The sequence below is a fragment of the Piliocolobus tephrosceles genome, chromosome 2 (genome assembly GCF_002776525.5).
Source record: "Piliocolobus tephrosceles isolate RC106 chromosome 2, ASM277652v3, whole genome shotgun sequence".
In the NCBI taxonomy this organism is placed as follows: Eukaryota; Metazoa; Chordata; class Mammalia; order Primates; family Cercopithecidae; genus Piliocolobus; species Piliocolobus tephrosceles.
The window spans coordinates 48,083,007-48,104,135 of record NC_045435.1 but is presented as its reverse complement, the minus strand read 5'-3'; the positions used below and the strand labels follow the sequence as shown (position 1 = coordinate 48,104,135).

At 51.8% G+C, this 21,129-nt stretch overlaps 1 protein-coding gene across 5 annotated transcripts in view; it reads right to left on the bottom strand.

Moving 5' to 3' along the window:
* IQSEC1 (IQ motif and Sec7 domain ArfGEF 1) overlaps positions 1-21,129 on the bottom strand; it is a 127,020-nt gene that overhangs the window by 84,141 nt on the left and 21,750 nt on the right. Inside the window, exon 1 of one of the 5 annotated variants that reach the window (XM_023192670.3) lies at positions 13,679-13,913. The exons of the other annotated variants lie outside the window; for them this stretch is intronic. The gene's annotated coding sequence lies outside the window, so the exon portion shown is untranslated. Of the gene's footprint in view, positions 1-13,678; positions 13,914-21,129 lie in introns of those variants that run through there. 5 annotated transcript variants of the gene reach the window in all.

The window sequence follows — 21,129 nt, the reverse complement described above, 5'->3', positions numbered from 1 at the left end:
GCCCTGCCATGCACGGGGAGGGGAGGTCAGGAAGGAGGGGCTGGGATGGGACCTTGGCTGTGTTCTGCTGTGTTCCTCACTTCCTCGAGGCCCTTTCCTCTTCCTAAGAGCCCTCCTGTTCTCTCCCATTTTGGGCCTCACCTGGTCCTCCAGGCATTTGGACCTGGTGAGCCTTTCACTGTCCAGCCCTGCCTGCAGGGACCCAAGTAGGGCTGCGTGGATGCTCCTTCCTGGGAGGGGCACTGGGAGCACCTTGACAACCATGGCTGTCTTAGCCGATCCTGCCTCTCTCCCTCAGGAGGCACCCTGCTCCATTACACTCCTTCCCTCTGCACTTCAGTGAGAGGAGCCAATCAATTCCCCCTTCCGCTAAGCAGTGCTCAGGTGAGTTTCTGACAACTGCAACCCAAGTGTCCTGAGAGATCGATGCAGGATGGAGGCTTGCCTCATCTGATGGATGAACAAGGCCCCACAGTACCCACTCTAAGGGCAGCGGAGGGGTGAGGCTTGGCGGGGTCCTGCTTAGGGGGAGTGGGAGCCAGGGTTTGATTCCTGGCTCTGCCACTTCCTAGCTGTGTTGCTTTGGGCAAATCACAGAAACTCTGAACTTCAAATTCCTTCCCTATAGATGAGGATAATAATATCTACCGCATAGGGTTGAGTCACTGATAAAGTTAGCTATATGAGGTGTCAGACTGTGTGTATGGTATTGCCACATTTGTGTTTAAAAATGGGGGGATAACGTATATTTCTAGACATTTGCTTATGTATACGTGAAACTGTCTGGAATCGGACACAAGAAACTAATAACACGAGACATCTCTGGGGAGGAGAACCGGCTGCTGGGAGACTAGTGGTTTCATCACAATTCCCCCATTCCCTTCCACTCCCCAAGTGGAAACAACAGGGGGATCTTTTCACCATATACCCTTTTGTATCTTTTGAAATGTAAATAAACATGTTAGAAATATACACAAAGCTAGAATGAAAAATTACCATTAAAATTATTCTTTATCATAGAGAATTATGAAGTATGATTGTAGAATTAGCTGTGAAATCTCTCTCTCATACATGCATGCTAATGCCAGGCTGACAAAGGACACCCGGAAGAGCTAGCTGTGGAGGACCTGCCTCCCGCTGCCTGTCCCCTCTGCAGCAGCTTGGTGAGCCTCAAGCCCGCCATGGGGGTGGGAGCCGGGTGAAACCAGCCTGCATCCTCTGCCCCATCTGCACCCTGAGCACTTGCCTCCTGGCATCCCACAAGGGGCCACTGCTGCCTGTTCCACAGATGGGGACACTGAGACCCCAGGTCACAGGCTGCAACTGGAGGTCCCCAGACAGCTCTGGCTCCAGATGGGTTATGTGTGACCTGAGCTGCATTTGGGGCTTCTTGTGAAAGCTGGATGCACTGCTGCATGGGGCCCACATGAGTTCCTCCCTGTTCACCTGGGACTGGTGCTGAGTCACCGTGGTGCCCTGTTAGCAGGTTAAGCACTGTTCTGCCAAAATCCCCCTCATTCTCTTTTGCCCCCCATATTGGAACCCACCATCAGTTGTTCTTTAGCATTTTATCAAACACACTTAAAAAAAATACAGGCCAGTGGTTCTCCAGCTTTTTGGTGTCAGGCTTCCTGTACACTCTCGACTGAGGATCCCAAAATTGTTCATGGGTGTGATATCTATTGCCATTTACCATAATAAAAAATTAAAATTAGGACATCACCAACCTTGAGACATCTTTATAGCAAAAGGCTCAGTCTATCTGCCAATATGTCAGGTAGCCTCTAGAATATTCTACAGCACACTTGTGCAAGAATGATGGTGATAAGGCAAACAACAGCTTGTTGTTGTTGTTATTTAAATGGTTTGAACTCCCTGGACCACACTTTGAGAAACATTGCCATTAAAGAAAAAAATGTTCTTAGCCACAACCAATGCCAGCACCCATGCCATTTGCCTGGCCCCTGTGGGTCTAAGCCCTCTTCTAGAAAGAAAGAGAGAGGAACACGCTCTGGGTCCTATAGGCAGAACTGACTGGGGGGGGTCCCCTTTCTAGTCCTGGTGGCTGAGGCTGCATGACCTTGCTCAGCACCACAGCTTGCAGCCCCTAGTACTGACAGGAAAGAGCTGCCTGCCTGTGGTGGGGCTGTTGTTGGTCACTTCAGGGGACCTGAACAAAACAGCATCAGCAATTATGTGCTGTGTGCCTGCCATGTGCCAGGCACTGGAGAACACAGAGGCTGTTTGAGAAATCACTAGTCCAAACGTTCCCAGCTTGCAAGAGACAGTGGCAAGGTGCTGGCCCAGGTACCCCTGTTCTGAGGCTGCAGAGGGAGGCCCTGGCCATGCTAACCAATCTTCAGCAAGGTGCAGTTGTCTGCCCTCTCTGGGTGCCTGTGTGTCGGATGGAGGGTGAGGAGTGCTAAGGCTCACTGGGGGCTCCTGTAGGCCTTCCCCACTGTAACTCACTTGCACCCGCCTCTCCTATGAGACAGGGACTTTATGGCCGGCATTCCACTGGCCGCAGCTGCATAACCCAGACCTGAACTCGGGTGCTCCAGCTCCAGCATCTAAGGCCCATCCTCGGCAAAGGAGGGTTTCACCCAACCTTCCCCAGTTTGGGCACGGTGGCAAATTTAGATCAGATTAAAAAGGCAGTTCAGGGCACAGCTGGTAGAGCAGTCCTCGGAGGGGATGAAAGGTGGCATGGTGACAAGTGCAGTCTGAGTGCCAGTTTGGGAGTGGGTGAGGAGCAGGGGGAAGCATGGCTCACTCCTGGCCTGACCAAAGCGACCCTCAGCCCCACCTCTCACTGGGTTGGTCCTGGCAGGTCCAGCCCACCCACCACCTGTCACCCTGCTGGAGAACTGCAGCCTGGCCTTCCCAGCCCCGAGACAGAGTGGCCAGGATGAAGTGATGCCCCAACTTTGAGCAGGGTGCCCAGAGGGGTGATGAGCCAACCCCTGGAGCCCACTCAGCCCCCATTCCACCTTCTTGGCTCAGCTCCTTCAGGGACGCCTGGGCTGACCTCACAGGCCCGGCTGGGCAATTCCTCCCAGCACCTGGGTGATGCTGTTCAGGGGACAATTTCCCTTTCCCTCTCCTCTCTGGACAGCTCCATGAGGATAAGAATAAGGTTGTCTGACATACCCCACTTATGCCCAGCTCCAGCATGGCGCCTGGCACAACTACCTGCTGGAGAAATATTTGTGGATGAAATGAATATGCCCAGCTCATGTGTGTCCCTGTCCCCAAATTCACATGTCTTTAAAAATAAAGCACCCACCTTCAAGGGGGAAGGCACAGAGATAAGGGCCTTTCATACTTCATACATGGTAAACTGATGGTCTGCACAGAGCTGTCCTGACCCAAGGTATAGAGAGCCAGAAAAAACTGGAACTGAGATGGGGAGCCAGGCCTTCTCTAAGTCAGGCCATCCTGTAGCCCCCAAGGTCAGGCCCATGGTCCAGTTCTCTCTGAAATTCACCAGGCTGAGTCACAACTCAAGCCACTCACATGGATCGGGAAAGGTGTTTGGAGTTTCCTTTCCCCTAGGGTTACCAGCAGAGTTCCTGGAGGGAGATTCTAGACAACTGAGCACAGGAGGACCACAGGGAGATAGGGAGGAGAGACCCCATGCCTTTGCTAGTGAGCATCCTCAAGTCTAGTTTCACCATCCACATGTAGGGCCCCTGTGTAAATATGTAAAAGGCGCCCTCTTCTGGTGGATACAGCCCCAAAGGACCATGGCTTAGCTAGCAAGAGTGCCGCTGTTCCTCTGCTAACTGCCCTCGTGCAGAGCACAATCTGAACATCTGTACATTTGGGAGTGCCTGGAGTTCTACCAAACAGGGTGACAGTGACTCTGTGTACCTGCCACCCTCCCAAGACCAACAGTAAATGCTGCTCCTCCTTTCAGGGGACTGGGAGGCCTAAGGGCCGTGCATGCACAACCTGTAGCCACATGGAACCATCTGCTGCCTTCCTGGGGAAAGATAAAGCCCCACCCCTCAGCCCCCTACGAGATTTACTTGAACAAAGATAAGTCGCTTACAGGTCCAGAAGTCACAAGATCAAGAGAGAACATGTTAGCCAGACTTAGCACTGCCTTCAGCTGCCTCCCAGTGCACTATTAAAACTTTTAAAGCAATTACATTTTTAAGGAGCTAAATTTTTCAGGAAATCAAGACGCCATCCCCACATCACAGGCCTTAGCCCAAGTGGGCTAAGTGAGGTATGGCTTGCTTCGGTCTTCAAGGGGGCATACCCTCGGCCCTCTCACTGAGGCTGCCACACACGCTGGGCTCCCACACTGAGTCAGGAGCCCAGAGAAGGCCAGGGCTGGCTCAAGGTCACCCAATGGCCAGCTGGCAGCCAGGCTGGGCCTGAGTCAGGTCCCCAGGCCCCGCCCTTGCTCTAGACCCAGATCTGCTGCAGCCTGGGGGTGGGGGAGCTGGTCTCCAACTTGGGCCTTCACTGGGCACAGAGACACCGTTCTTTACTGCTCAACAATCCCCCCACCACCACCGTTTGCTCTGTGCCAGGCTGCAGCCTTCCTTAAGTCCTGCTGACAAGGAAAATCTGGTGCCAGCACCCACAAATATGTGTGACTTCTGGAGGGAGGCAGCAGCCTGGGTTCCCTAGCCCAGAGTGGGTGGATTTAAAGGACGGGTGGCAGGGGGGGTCACTAGATAGGGGGTCACCAAACTGCTCAAATATGTCTGGGGTGGAGGGTGATAAACATTTATATGTTTCTGACCAGATACCCGAAAAATGCTTTCCATGTTTGTTCTGGGAGGGGGTGGGGCACATACGTAGCCTCCACTGCATATTCTTTTATAATGTTTAACATTTTCATCATGGGCCTGTATTTCCTAAGCAAATATTAAATTCATAGATTTAAACCCATACATAAATGGCCCAGGCAGAAAAGCAAGAGACAGGAGCTCAGAATTTCAGAAGATGAAGGGACCCCAGACATTGACCTTCTCTGTAAACATGAAAACTAGGGTTGACTGAGTGCCCATGGGCTTTGCCTGTTGGCCCATGTTTTTTTTTTTTGTTTTGTTTTTTTTCTTTTGAGACGGAGTCTCACTCTGTCGCCCAGGCTGGAGTGAGTTGGTACGATCTCGGCTCACTGCAAGCTCTGCCTCCTGGGTTCACGCCATTCTCCCACCTCAGCCTCCCGAGTAGCTGGGACTACAGGTGCCCACCACCACGCCCGGCTAATTTTTTAAATTTTTAGTAGAGGTGGGGTTTCACCATTCACAGGATGGTCTCGATCTCCTGACCTCATGATCCACCCACCTTGGCCTCCCAAAGTGCTGCGATTGCAGGTGTGAGCCACCGTGCCTGGCCATTGTTGGGCCATGTTTTTAAAGCCCTTCTTTACCATCTCATTTCAGCCTGAGTGACCTGAGGAGGGAAATGCTATTACTGACATCTTCCATGCTACAAACGAGGAAACGAAGCAAGGTCGCCATAGACTGGACCACCGAGTCCAAGTCATACCCACCAGCCAAGGCTGACGGCATGCAACAGAGAGGGCTACGTCACAGGTTGGGCTGGGACCTGAGGCTCTGGATCCTGCTCTTTGTCCTGACTTTTCCCCCAGAGGCCTAGAGTTCCCTGGAGCCCCAGGTAGCGGCAGCCCTGTGGCAGAGGGAATGTGCCTCGTCAGACAACTGAGAGCTCCCAGACAACAACTGAAAGTTCCCCGGGGGCCAGGAGCAGAGCCTGCAGCTTCCTCGGGGTCACACAGGCAGACTACTGAGATGCAGGTGGCCATCCTCAGCCCCTCTGTGAGCCTCAGTTTCCTTATCTATGAAACAGGTGAATCTTCCCTACCTTGGAAGGCAGGAGTAATGATGGCCCTGGATGAGGTATCTGACACACAGAGGTGCTCAGCACGCACTCATTCCCTTCCCTTCTCCCCTGCCTGGTGAACCCGAGAGTGGGAGGCCCGTCCTCTCCTGGCTGTGTCCTGCCAGGCCAGGCATGGGACACTGCCTGGGGAAAGGCACCAGGGTCTAGGGGGCGCGCTAACGGCTGGCAGTGACCCTCCCACCCAGGGGCACATACTAGGCACTGAAGAGGACGAGGAGCTGGGATGGGAACCAGGCGGGCAGGGTGCCAGTGCACATATGTGAGCTCATGTGTGCTCCCCACAGGAGACCGAGACCCGGTAGGGGCTTGCTGGGGGCTGTGCCATCTCCCAGATCTCAGCTGCCCCAACAGACCAAGATAGAAGGAGCTTGGGAGGGGACATTTTACTTTCCAGCTAGAGACACTAATAGTGGGGCTGGTCCATCCCACCCTTCCCTTACCTTGGTCCAGTGCTGTGGGTGGACAAACAGCCGCAGCCTGGCTGGCTTCTCAGGCCTCCTCTGCTGCCCACACAGATGAGCTCCCTCAGCCCTCCCCCAGCTGGTGCTGCGGCCAGTGCGGGTCATAAACCCTGAGCCCCTGCTTAATCCGCCAGCTCCCGAGTCAGCGCCAGCCAGACACGTGACACTGCAGCCTCACGGACCTGTTTGGCAGGAGCAGCAGCTGGTCCCGATGGGGGTGGGGAGGGCCGTCTGCCTCGCCCTCTGGCCGTCCCTACCACCTCCCAGCCCACAGCCTGCAGTTGGGCCCCTGCCAGCCTTGTAGTGAGAGGTATGGTACGTGCTGGGGGCAGTGCAGGTAGGGAAAAGAACACAGTTCTCACCAAATGGTGCCGGGCCACCTGGGAATGGGTATATGTGTGCACATGGGGCCATGCATATGCACACATGTATGTGTGTCAGAGAGAGACCATAGATGAAAATCTATTCCAGGAGGATTAAAGACCTAATGTGAAAGGTGGATAAGGAGAATCTTCATGACTACAGGGTAGGAATGAGTTTCTCAAAACACGAAAAATGTTAATAAAGTGAGAAAGTTGACAACTTGAATTAAAAACTCTGAAATTGAGAAGTTTATCCCAAGACCCCGTAAAGAGTGAAAAAGGCAGGCTGGAGGGAGGGAGAAGATATCTACAATGTGGATTAACTGACAAAGGATTAGAATCTGGAGCACCCAAAGAACTCTCCAAATCATAAAGAAATAAAAAGACAGCCCAAGATGGGTGAAAGGCATGAACAGGCACTCCACCAATGATGAAATCCAAACAGCCAAAGGACAAACAAAAGACCCCCAACCTCATCAGGGAGATACAAATTCAAACCACAGCAAGAAATCATTACCCACCCACCAGGTGAGTGAAAACGACAAAGACTGACAATGCCCAGGGCGGGGTTGGGGCAAGGCCGTGTGCTTGCTTTACAGCCAGTATGTGCCCCAGAGACAGCTCATGCCATGTGTGCTGGGACACAGGTTCAAGAGCAACAGCCCCAAACTGAAAACAACCCATGTGGTCCATCACAGTAGACTGCATAAATAAGCTGTGGCCTGTCGATACAATGAAATACTATTTAAAAGGACAGCCGGGCACAGTGGCTCACACCTGTAATCCCAGTGCTTTGGGAGGCCGAGGCAGGAGGATCACTTGAGGTCAGGAGTTTGAGACTAGCTTGGTCAACACGGCAAAACCCCATCTCTACTAAAAATACAAAAAATTAGCTGGGTGTGGTGGTGAGCTACTGGGGAGGCTGAGGCAGGATAATTACTTGAACCTGGGAAGTGGAAGTTGCTGTGAGCTGAGATTGTGCCTCTGAACTCCAGCCTGGCGACAGAGCGAGACTCTATCTCAAAAAAATAAAAATAAAAATAAAAGAAAAAGAAAAGAATGAACAACAACTCATAGCATAGGTGAATCTCGTAGATGCAACTTTGAGCAAAAGGAGCCAGACCTGAACAAACATCCACAGCCTATTTATATTCAGCCAAAAAATAATAAAAACAAAATTATATTGTAAAAAGCTGTTCTATAGGTGGTACAACAGGAAGGGCAAGAGGGATGTTATTAGCACAAAGTCAGGATGACGACAATCTCTGAGGAGTAGACTGGGGAGGGGCACGTGGTGGCTTTGGGCAATGCTCAGTCTCTTGACCCAAGCAGTGGTCACACTCATATTCTTCCTTATTTTTCTTTAAGCTATGCATGTTTGTCCTTGCACCTTTCTCTGTGACAGGTGACCACATTTAAAACAGAAAGGTACATGTGATAAGGGTGGGGAAAGGCACAAACCCCAAGCTGTGACTGCAGAGCCACCAGGCAGCGGCATCTGAGCTGGAAGGGCTCATCTTGCTCTCTTACTTCACAGACAAGAACTGACGATCAGAGACAGGAAGGAACTTGCCCAATGTTGCAAAGCAAGTTAGAAGCCAGCAGGGTCAAGACTAGAATCTAGGTTTGGCAAAGCCCAAACCAAGGCTCTCCTCTCTGGTCTCTTTGGAAGAGTTCTTCCATTGCAAATCACATTTAACACCAACTGGAGCAGATGGGTTGATTTTAGCATTTAGCACTGCAAAATTATTCTGTTGGCTTACGTATTGTGGGTCTCTTGCCACTAGAATAAAAGCTCCCAGAGGGCAGGGTTTTTGGTCTCTTTTGCTCCAGTGGTAACCCCAGTACCAAAAGCAAAATCTGGCACACAGTAGGTGATCCATAAATATTTGCTGAATGAGTAAATGAATGGAGCTGATGCTTCTATTTGCACTTTGAGATCCCAGAAATCCCTGGTGGCTTCTGTGATATCCCAAAGGAGAAAACAAAAAACAACTGTATGATACTGATACACTTTCACAGAATTATCTTCATAACTGCCTTAGGAGGTGGGTACCATCATCACCCCATTCGAACAAGGAGAAAACAGGGAGGCCTAGGACTTGTCCAAGGTCATGCACAAAGCTAGGGAGTTGACAGCTGGGATTTGAACCCAGCCCAGCTGTCTTCAAGCACCCCTAAGATCACTGAACTGGAAGCACAGAAAGGCTGAACCCCATCCATGACTCTGAAGCCCCCAAAAGGCTGGCTGGCCCTGGACCACTCCATACACCTAAGCTTACCAGGAACTGTGGAATTTAAGCCCTCTTGTCCTCACTCGCCCTCAACCCTCCTGAGTGCTGGTTCTGACTTCTAAAGTGTTTTCCAGTCTCTTACAAACTCTCAGCCCCCAGTAAGGAAGTGGGTAGGGATTAGGTCCCCCATGATAAAGATGGGGAAGCTTTGGCTCAGGGAGGGGAAGGGACTTGTCCAGAGTAATAAAGAGTCTGGCTCTCTGACCTAAAGGCCTCCTAAGTTGGAATGACAGACAAGAGACCCCAGCTGCTGTTCAAGGATTAGCCATAAGACGCTCAATTTTCTTCCTGGTTCCTTTTATACCAAACCCTCAGGCCACTTGGATGAGCCCCAAACCTGGTCCTAGTTCAGCATCTGGCTGAGCTGAATAATGAAATGTTCCCATAATATTCCTCGGCAGTTGGCTTTATTAAAACACATTGGCACTTTTAGCATTGTTACAAACCTGTATTACTATCCTGATAGCTTTCCACCAAGTCCTCGGATCATTGAAAAACAAAAAATAAATCGTTGGCTCTGGGAGTCTCGGAGCTAAAATGGTCCTTCAGGGTATCTCAGCTAACTGAAATTTGTGAATCCTCCACCTGGCCTCACTCTGCACACCTTCGGTGAGGGGAACTCACTGCCTTCTAAGGCAGCCTGTTCCTTGTCTGGTTTCAGCTCAGTCTCAGTCAGGTACAACAAGAACTTATATTAGGCCGGGCGCGGTGGCTCAAGCCTGTAATCCTAGCACTTTGGGAGGCCGAGACGGGCGGATCACAAGGTCAGGAGATCGAGACCATCCTGGCTAACACGGTGAAACCCCGTCTCTACTAAAGAATACAAAAAACTAGCCGGGCGACGAGGCGGGCGCCTGTAGTCCTAGCTACTCGGGAGGCTGAGGCAGGAGAATGGCGTAAACCTGGGAGGCGGAGCTTGCAGTGAGCTGAGATCCGGCCACCGCACTCCAGCCTGGGCGACAGAGCCAGACTCCGTCTCAAAAAAAAAAAAAAGAACTTATATTAGCCCCCAGCACTAGGGATGAAGTAGTGCCTCAGGCCCCACTCTGCCCTCAGGGAGTTCACAGTCTGGAAGAAGAAATTGTGTAAGCACAACCGGATAAGGCTTGACGCAGGCCAGGGTTACCTTCTAAAGATACAGCAAGTAAGGCCTAAGCTGTGTGTACAGAGGTCATTAGCCCCCACAGCCAGCTTTCTGTGCTGTCACACACAGCACGCAGAGATTTATTTGGGTCAGCTTGGACTCTGTGCACTTGAGCCTGAAGCCCTTCCCAGAGGAATGCCACCCTGAGGGTGTCTGGGTACACAGACTGGTAAACTGCTGGGGCTCTGGGGCAACCGAGCAATGCTGAAAGGACAATCGACAGGGTGCTACATCCTACATCATTCCAGCTGGCCTGTGGGATTGACACTGTTTTAATATTATGCTTTGAGAACCATCATACAAGGGAATGATGGGTTTGTGGTTTTGCAGATGAAATGGAAAATACATGTGAAAGCCCCTGTGATCGGGTCCAGCATGGAGTAGATGCTTAGAAAAAAACACTCACTGGGTTTGCACTGCAATCCTGCTGGATTAGAAAGCCATATACACAGTTCTGAGTCACAGTTCTCTAAGTCACTGAGAATTTAGCAGCCTGCTTCCTGCTTTTCCAAGCTGACGCTTGCTATGATGGCCCCACTGAATAGCCCCGAGGCAGGCGGTGAGAGGGAGTCTGGAAGACTGGTGTATGACCAGGGGTCTAAAGTCAGTCCCTACCTGCACCCCGCTTTACACCGCCCTTCTATTCAGTGATAATGGTATCCCCGCAGGGAAGATTCAGGGACTCAGGGCAGGCTTTGCCAAAGAGGTATCAGGGATGAGGATGATGGAGGATGAATGGAGTTTGCCAGGTGGCAGGGGTGGGGTGCTCATTCCCGCAGGAGCCAAGGCAGGGCAAGGCGGGGCCCAGTGGAAAGGTAGGGGGCTCCAGAAAATGCTGCTCCCACAAGCAGGTTTGCATCTCACTGCACGGTGGTAACGAATGCTGGTCTGAGCTACGGCGGTGCGTGGGACCCCAGTCCACAGGACCTCATCAACAGAATGGGCTTTTGCCAGCCTCTTGCACTCGAGAAACACTTCCTAATAGGAATGAGCAGCCCCCCACTCCCCACCCACCTAATTATGAGGGGCAGGGGGAGTGATGAGGGCTCCGGCCAACTCTCCCACCAGAGGCCAAATTCAGACTCCCTGACCAGCACAAAGGCAGCTCCAGCTTGCACAGCCCAGAGGTGGGCAGTTTCCTACAAGAACAAAGGATGGCTGTGTTCTTGACTGGGGACACTTAGGTGCTTAGGTCCACCCCCTATACCAATGGCTGAAACTGTGTGCAGGAAAGCTGGGGACACAAATGGTCCCAGTTCTTCTGGCGTGGTCTCGGCACTCCCCTCTGGACAATGGGGAAGGGAGCATGACTAAAACCAAGGGTGGTGGTGTGGGGACAGCAGGCAAGGGACAGGCAGGGCAGGGCAGGTTGGTCAGCGCAGTGGCTGGAAGGGCGAGCTGCCATGGCCCTTTAAGCAGCCTTGAAAGAGTGGCAACTCCAGTCACAAGACCCAAGATTACCTAATGTTTGCAAACCGTGCAGGAGACAGTCCCCTGCAGAGGTGAGCACAGGCCCCCTCCCTTGTCCCTTCACTGCAGAGACCTCTGAGGGGACACCGAGTCCTCCGAGCATTCCCCAGGAAGCAGCTCTCTCAGGATGACTGGGTTGCTGGAGAGCTGGGGACAGAGCCCCTTGGCTCTGAATACGCTGTGTGACCTTGGACATGTCCCTGCCTCTCTCTGGCCTCAGTTCTCCATCTCTAACACAGTGGGGTGGCTCCGGGATGCTCCCTCCAGCACTGATGCTTAATGGCTGGGCTGTGGGCATTGTGGCCACCCCAAGTCACCTCTTAGTTTATCTTTTCCTGTGGGGGGTGGGGGGTGGGAGGAGGTGGCACGGCTAAGGCAGTTTCTCTTCTTTACCCTTAAACCTGGCTTCTGAGCTCTAATCGCACATGGCTTCAGCAGCCTGGCCATCTTGCCAACTGTAATGAGAAGCTCGGCACCATACTGGGAACAGGGGAGGGTGACCAGAAAGCCAATTCCCATGTCACCTTAATTCAGAGTTGTTCAGAGGGGGCTGTACAGGCCAGTGTGTCTAGTGGAGCCTGACCACAAAATGGAACAGTGGCTCATCAAAGTGCACAACCAGACCCCTGCTCCCAGTCCAGGACAGGTCCCTCCCACCACAGATCACTGGGCATGCTCAGAGCAACACTCACAAAGCTGACCAGGCAGAGCCGACTGCTGTCCTTGTGAGTCTCATCTCCTGGACAGGGCCAGGGGGAGGGGACACCCACTGTCACCTTTCTGCTCCCTTTACTCCAGGAACAGATCAGCTGTGACAGTTGAGAGCTTGGCAATTTAAAGTGACAACTGCCTGACAGAAACATGGGAGGGGAAGTTCCCCAGGACTCTTAGAGATGGGGAGAAACTTGACTCACCTCTGCCAACCCATCCTGCCCAAGGGCAGGTGGTTTTGTAGCGGCAGGTAAGGGGGGGTGTCCTACACTCTAAGACCCTGGCCCAGGAGTGTCCCATCCTCAGCTGGCAGGTGGAACAGGTTTCCAACAACAACCCCCATTACACCTCATCCCCCTGCTGCCTCCTGCCCCCTATAGGTCAGGGTCCAGAGGTCGCCAAGGCTGTTCTGGTCCCCAAGACTGCTCCCTAAGCCAACTCTCCTGGGGGTCTGACCAGGAGAGCTCCCTCCACCCCAAGACTGAGAACCAGTCTCTTCCCCACGTGGTAATGGCAGGAGGGGCTGCCCAAGGTCACATGGGGTTGGGAGACAGGGACAGGGCCAGGTTGGACCCAGCCCTCCAGCCCTGCCAAAGCTTCTCCCTCCCTCCCAAAGCGCGTCCTTGTGGCTCCCAGCGAATTCCTGAGATGCCTCAACCTCCCGCCCGCGGCTCGGGACCCTGGACGCGGTGGCGGGATTTCTCCGCCCGGAGGCAGCAGCGGTGGTGGGGGCGGGGTGGGGGTGGGGAAGAGAAGCAGGGTAGTGCGGAGTCGGGGTCTGGGGAATGCTTGCCCGGCGACCCTCGGGGTCTGGATTCACGTACCCTCGCTTCGGGGAGGCAACCAACTGCATTGATGCGGAGATGGAGCACCCCGCCCCCCGCCCGTCCCCCAAGATCGCGCCTTTAGCGTTCTCAAGGCTTCGGGATAAGCCATCTGCATAGCCGCGGAGGTTGGGGCTTCTGCGTCCTCACCGCTCCAGTCCCAGAGAGCGACACCGCAGAGCCCAGCTCAGAAAGCACTGGCTCGCCCCGGCCCCCATTCCCGTGAGCTTGGCGGCCGCTGATCCCCAATCCCACAACCCGGTGCGAAGCCTGGTGCGGGCTTCGCAACTGCGGCCTCGAAACCCCCTGCTGAGCCCCGCTCCGCCAAGCTCGCAGCGATCCCCGCGCACCCCAGGTTCCCGAGAGCCACCCGCGCGTCGGTGCAACCGCGGCCTTGGGGGCGGAGCTGCCGCCCAGGCCTCCCCGCGGAGGGCATTCCTGGCTGCAGCCCCAGCGACCCCCGCCCGGGGCCCCGGACCGCATCGCACCGGCCGCCGCGCGCGTCCCCCGCCGGCCCGCCTCCTACCTTGCGGGTCCGCCCGCAGCCGCCGAGCGCGCGCCGTCCCCGCGGCGGGCGCGGCCCCAGCGCGTCGGGTGGCCGGGCGCGGGGGGGCGGGGGCGGGCGCTCGGGAGCCAGAGCCGGAGCCCGATCCCAACGCCGCCCGCGGGGCGGCCTCCCAGCGCGCCGCCCTCCTGCCCGCCCCACCGCCCGTGCGCCGTGACCTTGGCAGGTGGCCTCGCCGCGCCTAGCCTCAGTTTCCCCCCTCGGAAGGTGTGTGTGCGTGCGCGGCCGTGCTGGGGGGCGGGGAGGACGGTGCCGCCCCGGCCGCCGACGTCACCCGAGCCTGGGCAAGTGGAGGGCGCTCAGGTCGGTGCAGCCGCTTTTGCGGATGGACCCGGAGAGCGGGATACGCGGAGTCCAGGCGCGGAGCAGGGGGCACTGCGACCCCCGGCATTTCCCTCAGACTACCCCAGACCCCCAATAAACAGCGAGCAAACGCACCTCTGGCCAAGTCCCCCGGGTCCTCCCAGGGAGAGCTGCAGCCCCGGCCGACAACGCCCCACCCCCGCTGCCGTCCCCAGTTCGCAGATGAGAACACTGAGGCCCAGAGTAGGGAAGCCACTGGCCCAGAGGCGCACAGCTGCACCATGCTCCTCTGCGTCCCCTCCAAGACACGCGCTCCTGTTTGGGGACGGGGTGGGGACCTGGGCCTGCCGGTGCTGCCCCCATCCCGCAGCCGACCTCGCCTTGGATGCTGGGACGGGCCCTGGTGATCTGGCGACTGTTAGAATGGGGTAAGCACAATCGGAAGGGAACCCAAAGACGGGGAAGAAGTGGCGCAGATAGCAGAGGCTGGGCCTGGAAGGGATAGGGGCGGGAGCGCGCCCGCAAGGGTGCACCTAAGGAGAAAGCGAGGACGCGCGAGTGCCCTGAAGGGCGGGTCGCGGAGCAGAGGTGCTCCGGAAGCCCTGAACGCCGGGCCGGTAGCGGCGGCCTCTCCCTGGCAGCCGGAACCCCGCGGATCTGGACCGCGGGCGTCAGGTTGCGGGCTGCGATTGGGACGAGGCGCCCCCTGGTGCCTGGAGGCGGCGAGACCGGAGACCGGAGGGACGGGGCAGCCAGGGCCCAGCCACATTCTGCCCCGAGAAGCTGAGCGAGTGATGTCATGAGTCAGGAGACCCGGCTCTGTGGGTCCTGCCACCAGGGGCTGTGTGACCTCCGGCAAGACGTTTCCCCCTCTGGACTTCTGGGAGGAAAGGACAGAAGGAGGGATCCTGGTTTTCACCTCTGACATCTCATGACCCTGGACATCCGGGCCAGGTGAGAGTGGGCAAATGGATCCAGAAAGGCACAGGTGGATCAGAAGTGAGATGTAGGCCCTGTTCAGCACCGGAGGAGGATTATTCATTTACTTGAGGCAGAAACTAGTATCTCAATTTTACAGACAAGGACACTGAGGCAGAGAGGTAAAGTCATCTGCCCACATTCACACAGCTTCTAAGGGGTGAGCTGGGATTTGAACACCCACCTGCGAAGCTGTAGAGTCTAAGCAGTGTGCCTGACTCCCCCACTCGCCACTCTTGAAGAATTTATTGAGCATCTAAGTTGTCCCTAGAATGCCCAAGGCACTGGTGACAGAGACGAATAAGGAACGGCCCAGCTCCTGGTAGGTCTTCCTGCCTGGTGGCAAGAGCCCATGGCTTATCAGTGCTCACAGCCAGCTGGACAGTGGATCCCCCGGGGATGGGCTTGTGGGCTGAAATGTGAGTCCCATCCCCACTGCATATTCTACCCTTCCATATTATTGGAGGTTTAAACAATATTTTTAAGGGCTAGGCGTGGTGGCTCATGCCTGTAATCCCAGTGCTTTGGGAGGCTGAGGTGGAAGGATCACTTGAAGCCAAGAGTTTGAGGCTAGCCTGGGCAACATAGTGAGACTCCATCTCAAAAACAAATTAACCAGACATGGTAATGCACACCTGTGTTTCCAGCTACTCAGGAGGCTCAGGCAAGAAGATTGCTTAAGCCCACAAGTTCAAGGTTATCGCGAGCTATCAGTGCACCACTGCACTCCAGCCTGGGCGACAGAGCAAGACTTTTCTCTTAAAAACACTTTTTGTTTTTTAAAGGGCAGTTAAGGGAAGATAAGATGCTTATAGTTTTAATACTTTAAAAACGCAGTCCCTGAGAAGCCATATTCTTTTGTTATCAGTGCCAGGAGTAGGTCACCTGGCTGGTTGGAAGGCAGGTGAGGAAGTGAGAATGACAAAAGTTTCAGAATCTGTTGGACCTGGGCAAGTCCCACGACTTTTCTGAGGCTCATTTGAACTCATCCTTAAAATGGAACTGAAGCTAAAAATTCCCACCCTGTCTTGCTTCAAAGGCTGCTATGAGAATTAACTATGATAATGTGTGGAAAGCCTGCACAAAATGCACTGTGTAAATATTTTCATTCCCAGGAGCCGTGAAGGAAGATGTCGAACATTTAACTGCATAAAAATTAAAACTATGCAAATGGAATAAAAATACCATAAACAAAGTAAAAAAGACAAATGGTAAACTGAAAAAAAAAGTCTGCAGCACATATGACAGAATTTAATTGAGGAAAATGAGATGAAAGTTAATTTCCCTAATACATAAACAGGCCTTTCAAATTGATAGGAAAAAGATGACTAACTCATTAGGAAAAAGAGCAAAGGATATGAACAAGCAGCTATGGAAAGATCTTCAATCTCACTTGTAATTAAATGTATATTAAAGACATACAAATTAAAGCACAACATGGTTGCCATTTTTTATCTACCAAGTTGGCAAAAACGAGCAAGTTTGCTAATACTTTTGCTGCAAAAGGTGGGAAAAAATGATCACTCTCAAAAATGCTGTACAGTGATGTGCCACATGGTGCAACCAATCGGGAAGAGTATGGCGAAGCTACTACAGCACGCTAATATAAAAATGCAAGGACAGACAACACAGCACTGTGTGTACCAGTAAACAACGAAAGAAAAGAGCCGCCTTCAGTCCAGCAGTAGGAGAGGGAGTAACTTCAATAAGATACCCATTGCTGGGACTTCGTCCTAGGATGGACAGATCTCCAGGTCATATTTCTAGTGAAAAATTCAAGGAACAGAAGACTGTACATCATGATCTCTTTTGTGTACAACTTAAAAGGTTCTCTGTAGATGTGTGTGGGAATTTCCTAATTTTCCCAAAGGACACAAATATGCTGAAACAAAGAAACTCTTATTGATGGATACCTTTTGGGAGGACTGAGGGGTGCATGGAATGGATATGTGAGGCGCTTTTACTTTTCATTGTATTTTTTTTGTATTAATTGATTTTTAAAAGGTCAACAGGGATTATCTGGACACAAGCTCATGGGCCAATTGAAGTTTCTTCTTGACATGTCTTTATATTTAAACAATCAGGTTTGCAGCACTTAATGATGGGGATACATTCTGAGAAATGTGTCCTTAAGTGATTTCATCATTGTGAAACTTCGTAGAGTGTCCTTACACAACCTAGATGGCACAGCCTACTATACACCTAGGCTATATGGTATGGCCTAGTCCTCCTAGGCTACAAAGCTGTTCAGCATGTGACTGTACTGAACACTGCAGGCAACTAGTCACAATTATTCCCTTGGTTTCCTCCATATATAGTTATTCCAAATCAATAAGAAAAAACATGAACTCAAAATGAAAATGTCCAATTATTTTGTCCAGGTAGTAGATATTTGTGTATCTAAACATAACATAACATAGAAAAGGTACAGTAAAAATATTGTATTATGATCTTATGGGACCACCATCGTGTATATGTGGTGTGTCATTGACCGAAATGTCATAATGCACATTACTATAAATGTTTTTAAAGTGAATAAAAATTATTGAATTATTCTTGTTCCTTAAAGCCTACCAGCGAGGGACTTGTTAAACAGATTACAATTAAGACACATCCATATGATGGAAACCTATGTAGCCATCAAAAAGAATGTGGCAGCTCTAGGGCCAGGCACAGTGGCTTATACCTGTAATTCCAGCACTTTGGGAGGCCAAGGCAGGTGGATCACTTGAGGCTAGGAGTTCAAGACCAGCCTAGGCAACATGGCGAAACCCCATCTCTACTAAAAAATACAAAAATTAGCTGGGTATGGTGGCATGCGCCTGTAATTCTAGCTACTTAGGAGGCTGAACTGGGAGGATCACCTGAGCCAGGGGAGACTGAGGTTGCACTAAGCTGTGATCACTCCACCGCACTCCAGCTTGGGTGACAGAGTGAGACCTTGCCTCAAAAAAACAACAAAACAAGATAAAAACAACAACAAAAAAGTGGCATTTCTACATGGACTGATATGATATGGAATAATCCCCAAGATATTTTGGTAGGTGCAATAAAGGGTGTAGGGTGTGTTACTTTTTATGTAAGAAAGAGGGAGTAAGCCAGGTGTGGTAACTCTTGCCTGTAATCCCAGCTGCTCAGGACGATGAAGTGGGAGGATCACTTGAGGCCAAGAGTTCAAGAGCAGCCTGGGTTAATGTAGCAAGACTCCCTCTTAAAAAATTTGTTTTTAAATAAAAATAAAAATCTGGTATTAAAAAAAGGAGGGGGTATAGAATATCTGCTGGTACCTGCATATGTTGTCTCTGACAAGGATGCTCAAGAAACTGGTACATGGTTTCGCCATGTTAACATGCCCTGGGGAAGGTTCTGGGTGATGACCGGGCAGTGGGGGGGGGAACTGTAGGGACAGTGGGGATGGAGAGCTGCTTGCTACACTTCCTGCTTTGCAGGCAGCTATAAAGTTGGGGGAGGGGGGCAGGATCAAGGCCAAGGCTGATCTCTGGGTAGGTTGAGTGTTTTTGTTTCCCAACATGAAGCTTTGTCCCTCTAGACGTCTTCGTGCCCTGGGGGATGGAGTGGAAAGGAGACTAGCTTTTCACTGAAATGTTTCATTTAAGTATTTTTTGCATGTATTACTATATGCATGTGTTACTGTTTGTAAAAGATTATGTTTAAAAGTAATTTCTGAGCGGGGAGCTGAGAAGCCTGATTTCTAGAGCCTGCTGTGTCACTCAGGATGCCTCCCTATATGACTTCAGGAAGGCAGGTGTCCCTTCTGAGCCTCAAGGTCCCCTCTATCAAGAAGCATAAGACGAGTGCTAAGACTCCTTACAGCTCTGATGCCATACCAGCTCCAGAGCCTTCTCCCTGGAAGAGCCACCTAGATATGGAATGGCTGCTGGGGAGGTAGGGACTCCCTGTCCTTGTGCTCATGGGAGCAGGGCTGAGGGTAAGCTGCCTTGCATGACTTCTAAAATCCCTCCCAGCTCGGCAGTGTGCTGTTCCTTCTTCATTCTCCCATTCCCAGTGCCCTGCCTGGAAACTCTTAGTTCATATTTCCTCTATCGGTTACCCCTGGCAATGGTCTTGTCTGTCTGGGTTGGAGGTCAGTCCTGTGGTGTGGGGACAGATGACACAGCACTGGGCACTCACGTGGGGCGGGGACATCTAGGGGAACAAAGAGTCATGTTGGGAAACAAAACCACTCACCCCACCCAGAGATTAGCCTTGGCCTCCATCCCGCCCCCCGCACTTTATAGCTGTCCACAAAGCAGGAAGTGTAGCAGGCAACTCTCAGTCCCCATTGTCTCTGCAGTTCACCATCGGTCATCACCCAGAACCTTCTGTGACTCCCTACTGCCCACCAAACCAGGTAGACACTCTTCAGGGGACATTCAAGCTCCTGTACTTTCTGGACTCAATTTGTCCCTTCTAGCTCTTCACTCTGTCCATTATTGTCCCTTATCAAAGCAATTTTCAATAATACACATTCAATCCTATCCCTTCCCTGCTCTAAACGCTTCTGTAGCTCCTATGACCTGTGTAATAAAGTCCAAGCTCCTTAGGAACTAGCATTTGCCTCCCTGCTCAGCTCTATCTTCAGCTATGTCTCTCAAAATTAGGCTAAACTTTATGCTTTTCAAGCACACTGTACTATTTCATATCAATGTATATTAGCACATACTATTCCCTTAGTTTCCTCCATATATAAAGAGCTATTCCAAATCAATAAAAAAAAATGAACAACTCAAAATAAAAATGTCCAATCAATTTGACCAGGTAGTTCAGTGAAAAAGAAATACAAATGGCCTGTAAACATTCAAAAAGATGTACAACCTTACATAGAAACACAAATCATACTGATGAGATTATCATTTTCATCTATCAAATGGGCAAAAATTCCTAGAATGCTCATGTCTCTTTGTATATTAGCTAAAGTCCAAACTCATCCTTTAAATCCAGCTCTAAAAATGTCACCTCCTCTAGACATCATCTTCTTGGCTCCCACAGTGTCCTGTACATCTTGAGACAGTGGGGCCAGGCACAGAGCAGAAATTCTATAAATGTTAGCTATTATTAATAAAACTAACAGCTACTACACTGTTCTGTGGTCATCAGCTAATGGTTCTATCCACCTGCCCGGAAGGTCTCTGAAAGCAGGAATGGAGTCTGCTTCATCACTGCTTTTCTAGGACCAGCACAGGGCCTGCTACAGAGCTGTGCCCTGTAAGCAGACAGGTGATGGGAACAGGTGAGGTATATGCGGCAGAGGGAAGGCTGGAGCCAGGAGCCAGCCCTCAAGGGCTGCTCTGCTGGGGAGAGTAGCCACTGTGGAGCGGAGGGGTAGAAGGAGGGCCAGGTAGTGGGCACAGCCCCAGGCTTGCAATTAACACAGCTTCCATGAACTGGTACCCACTTTGTGTCAGACAGCACTGTGCCAGATACTTTATCCAAACTATCTCTATTCCTGCAGATTCTTTGAGATGGGTGGTGTGCCCTCCATTTTACAGGTAAGAAAACAGAGGCTCAGGAAGGGGGAGTAGCTTACCCACGTGAGTCTTTTTTTTTTTTTTTTTGAGACAGAGGCATGTGCTGTCACCCAGGCTGGAGTACAGTGGCTTGACTTTGGCTCACTGCAACCTCCGCCTCCTGGGTTCAAGCAATTCTCCTGCCTCAGGCCTCCCAAGTAGCTGGGATTACAGGTGCTTGCCACAATGCCCAGCTTTTTTTTTTTTTTTTTTTTTTTGGATGCAATTTTTTTTTAGATGGGTTGGGTTTTCGCCATGTTGGCCAGGCTGGTCTCGAAGTCCTGGCTTCAAGTGATCCGCCCACCTCAGCCTCCCAAAGTGTTGGAATTACAGACATGAGCCACCATGCCCGTTCCTAAGTGAGTTCTTATCATTACCCCACACTGCCTGTGCTGGCTTGTGGGCACTTGATAGATGCATGAGGTTGGACATTTCATGCTCCCTATCTGGAATTCTACCCTTCTATCTGAGAAATGGCTCTATATTAGGGGCTTCTCAAACTTAAGAACTGATGGACCTCTAAGAATATGGTTCCTGAGCTCCATCAGGCCCCACTTTAAGAAACACTGCATCCAATGGTAAACACTGCTACACTGGAAGGTC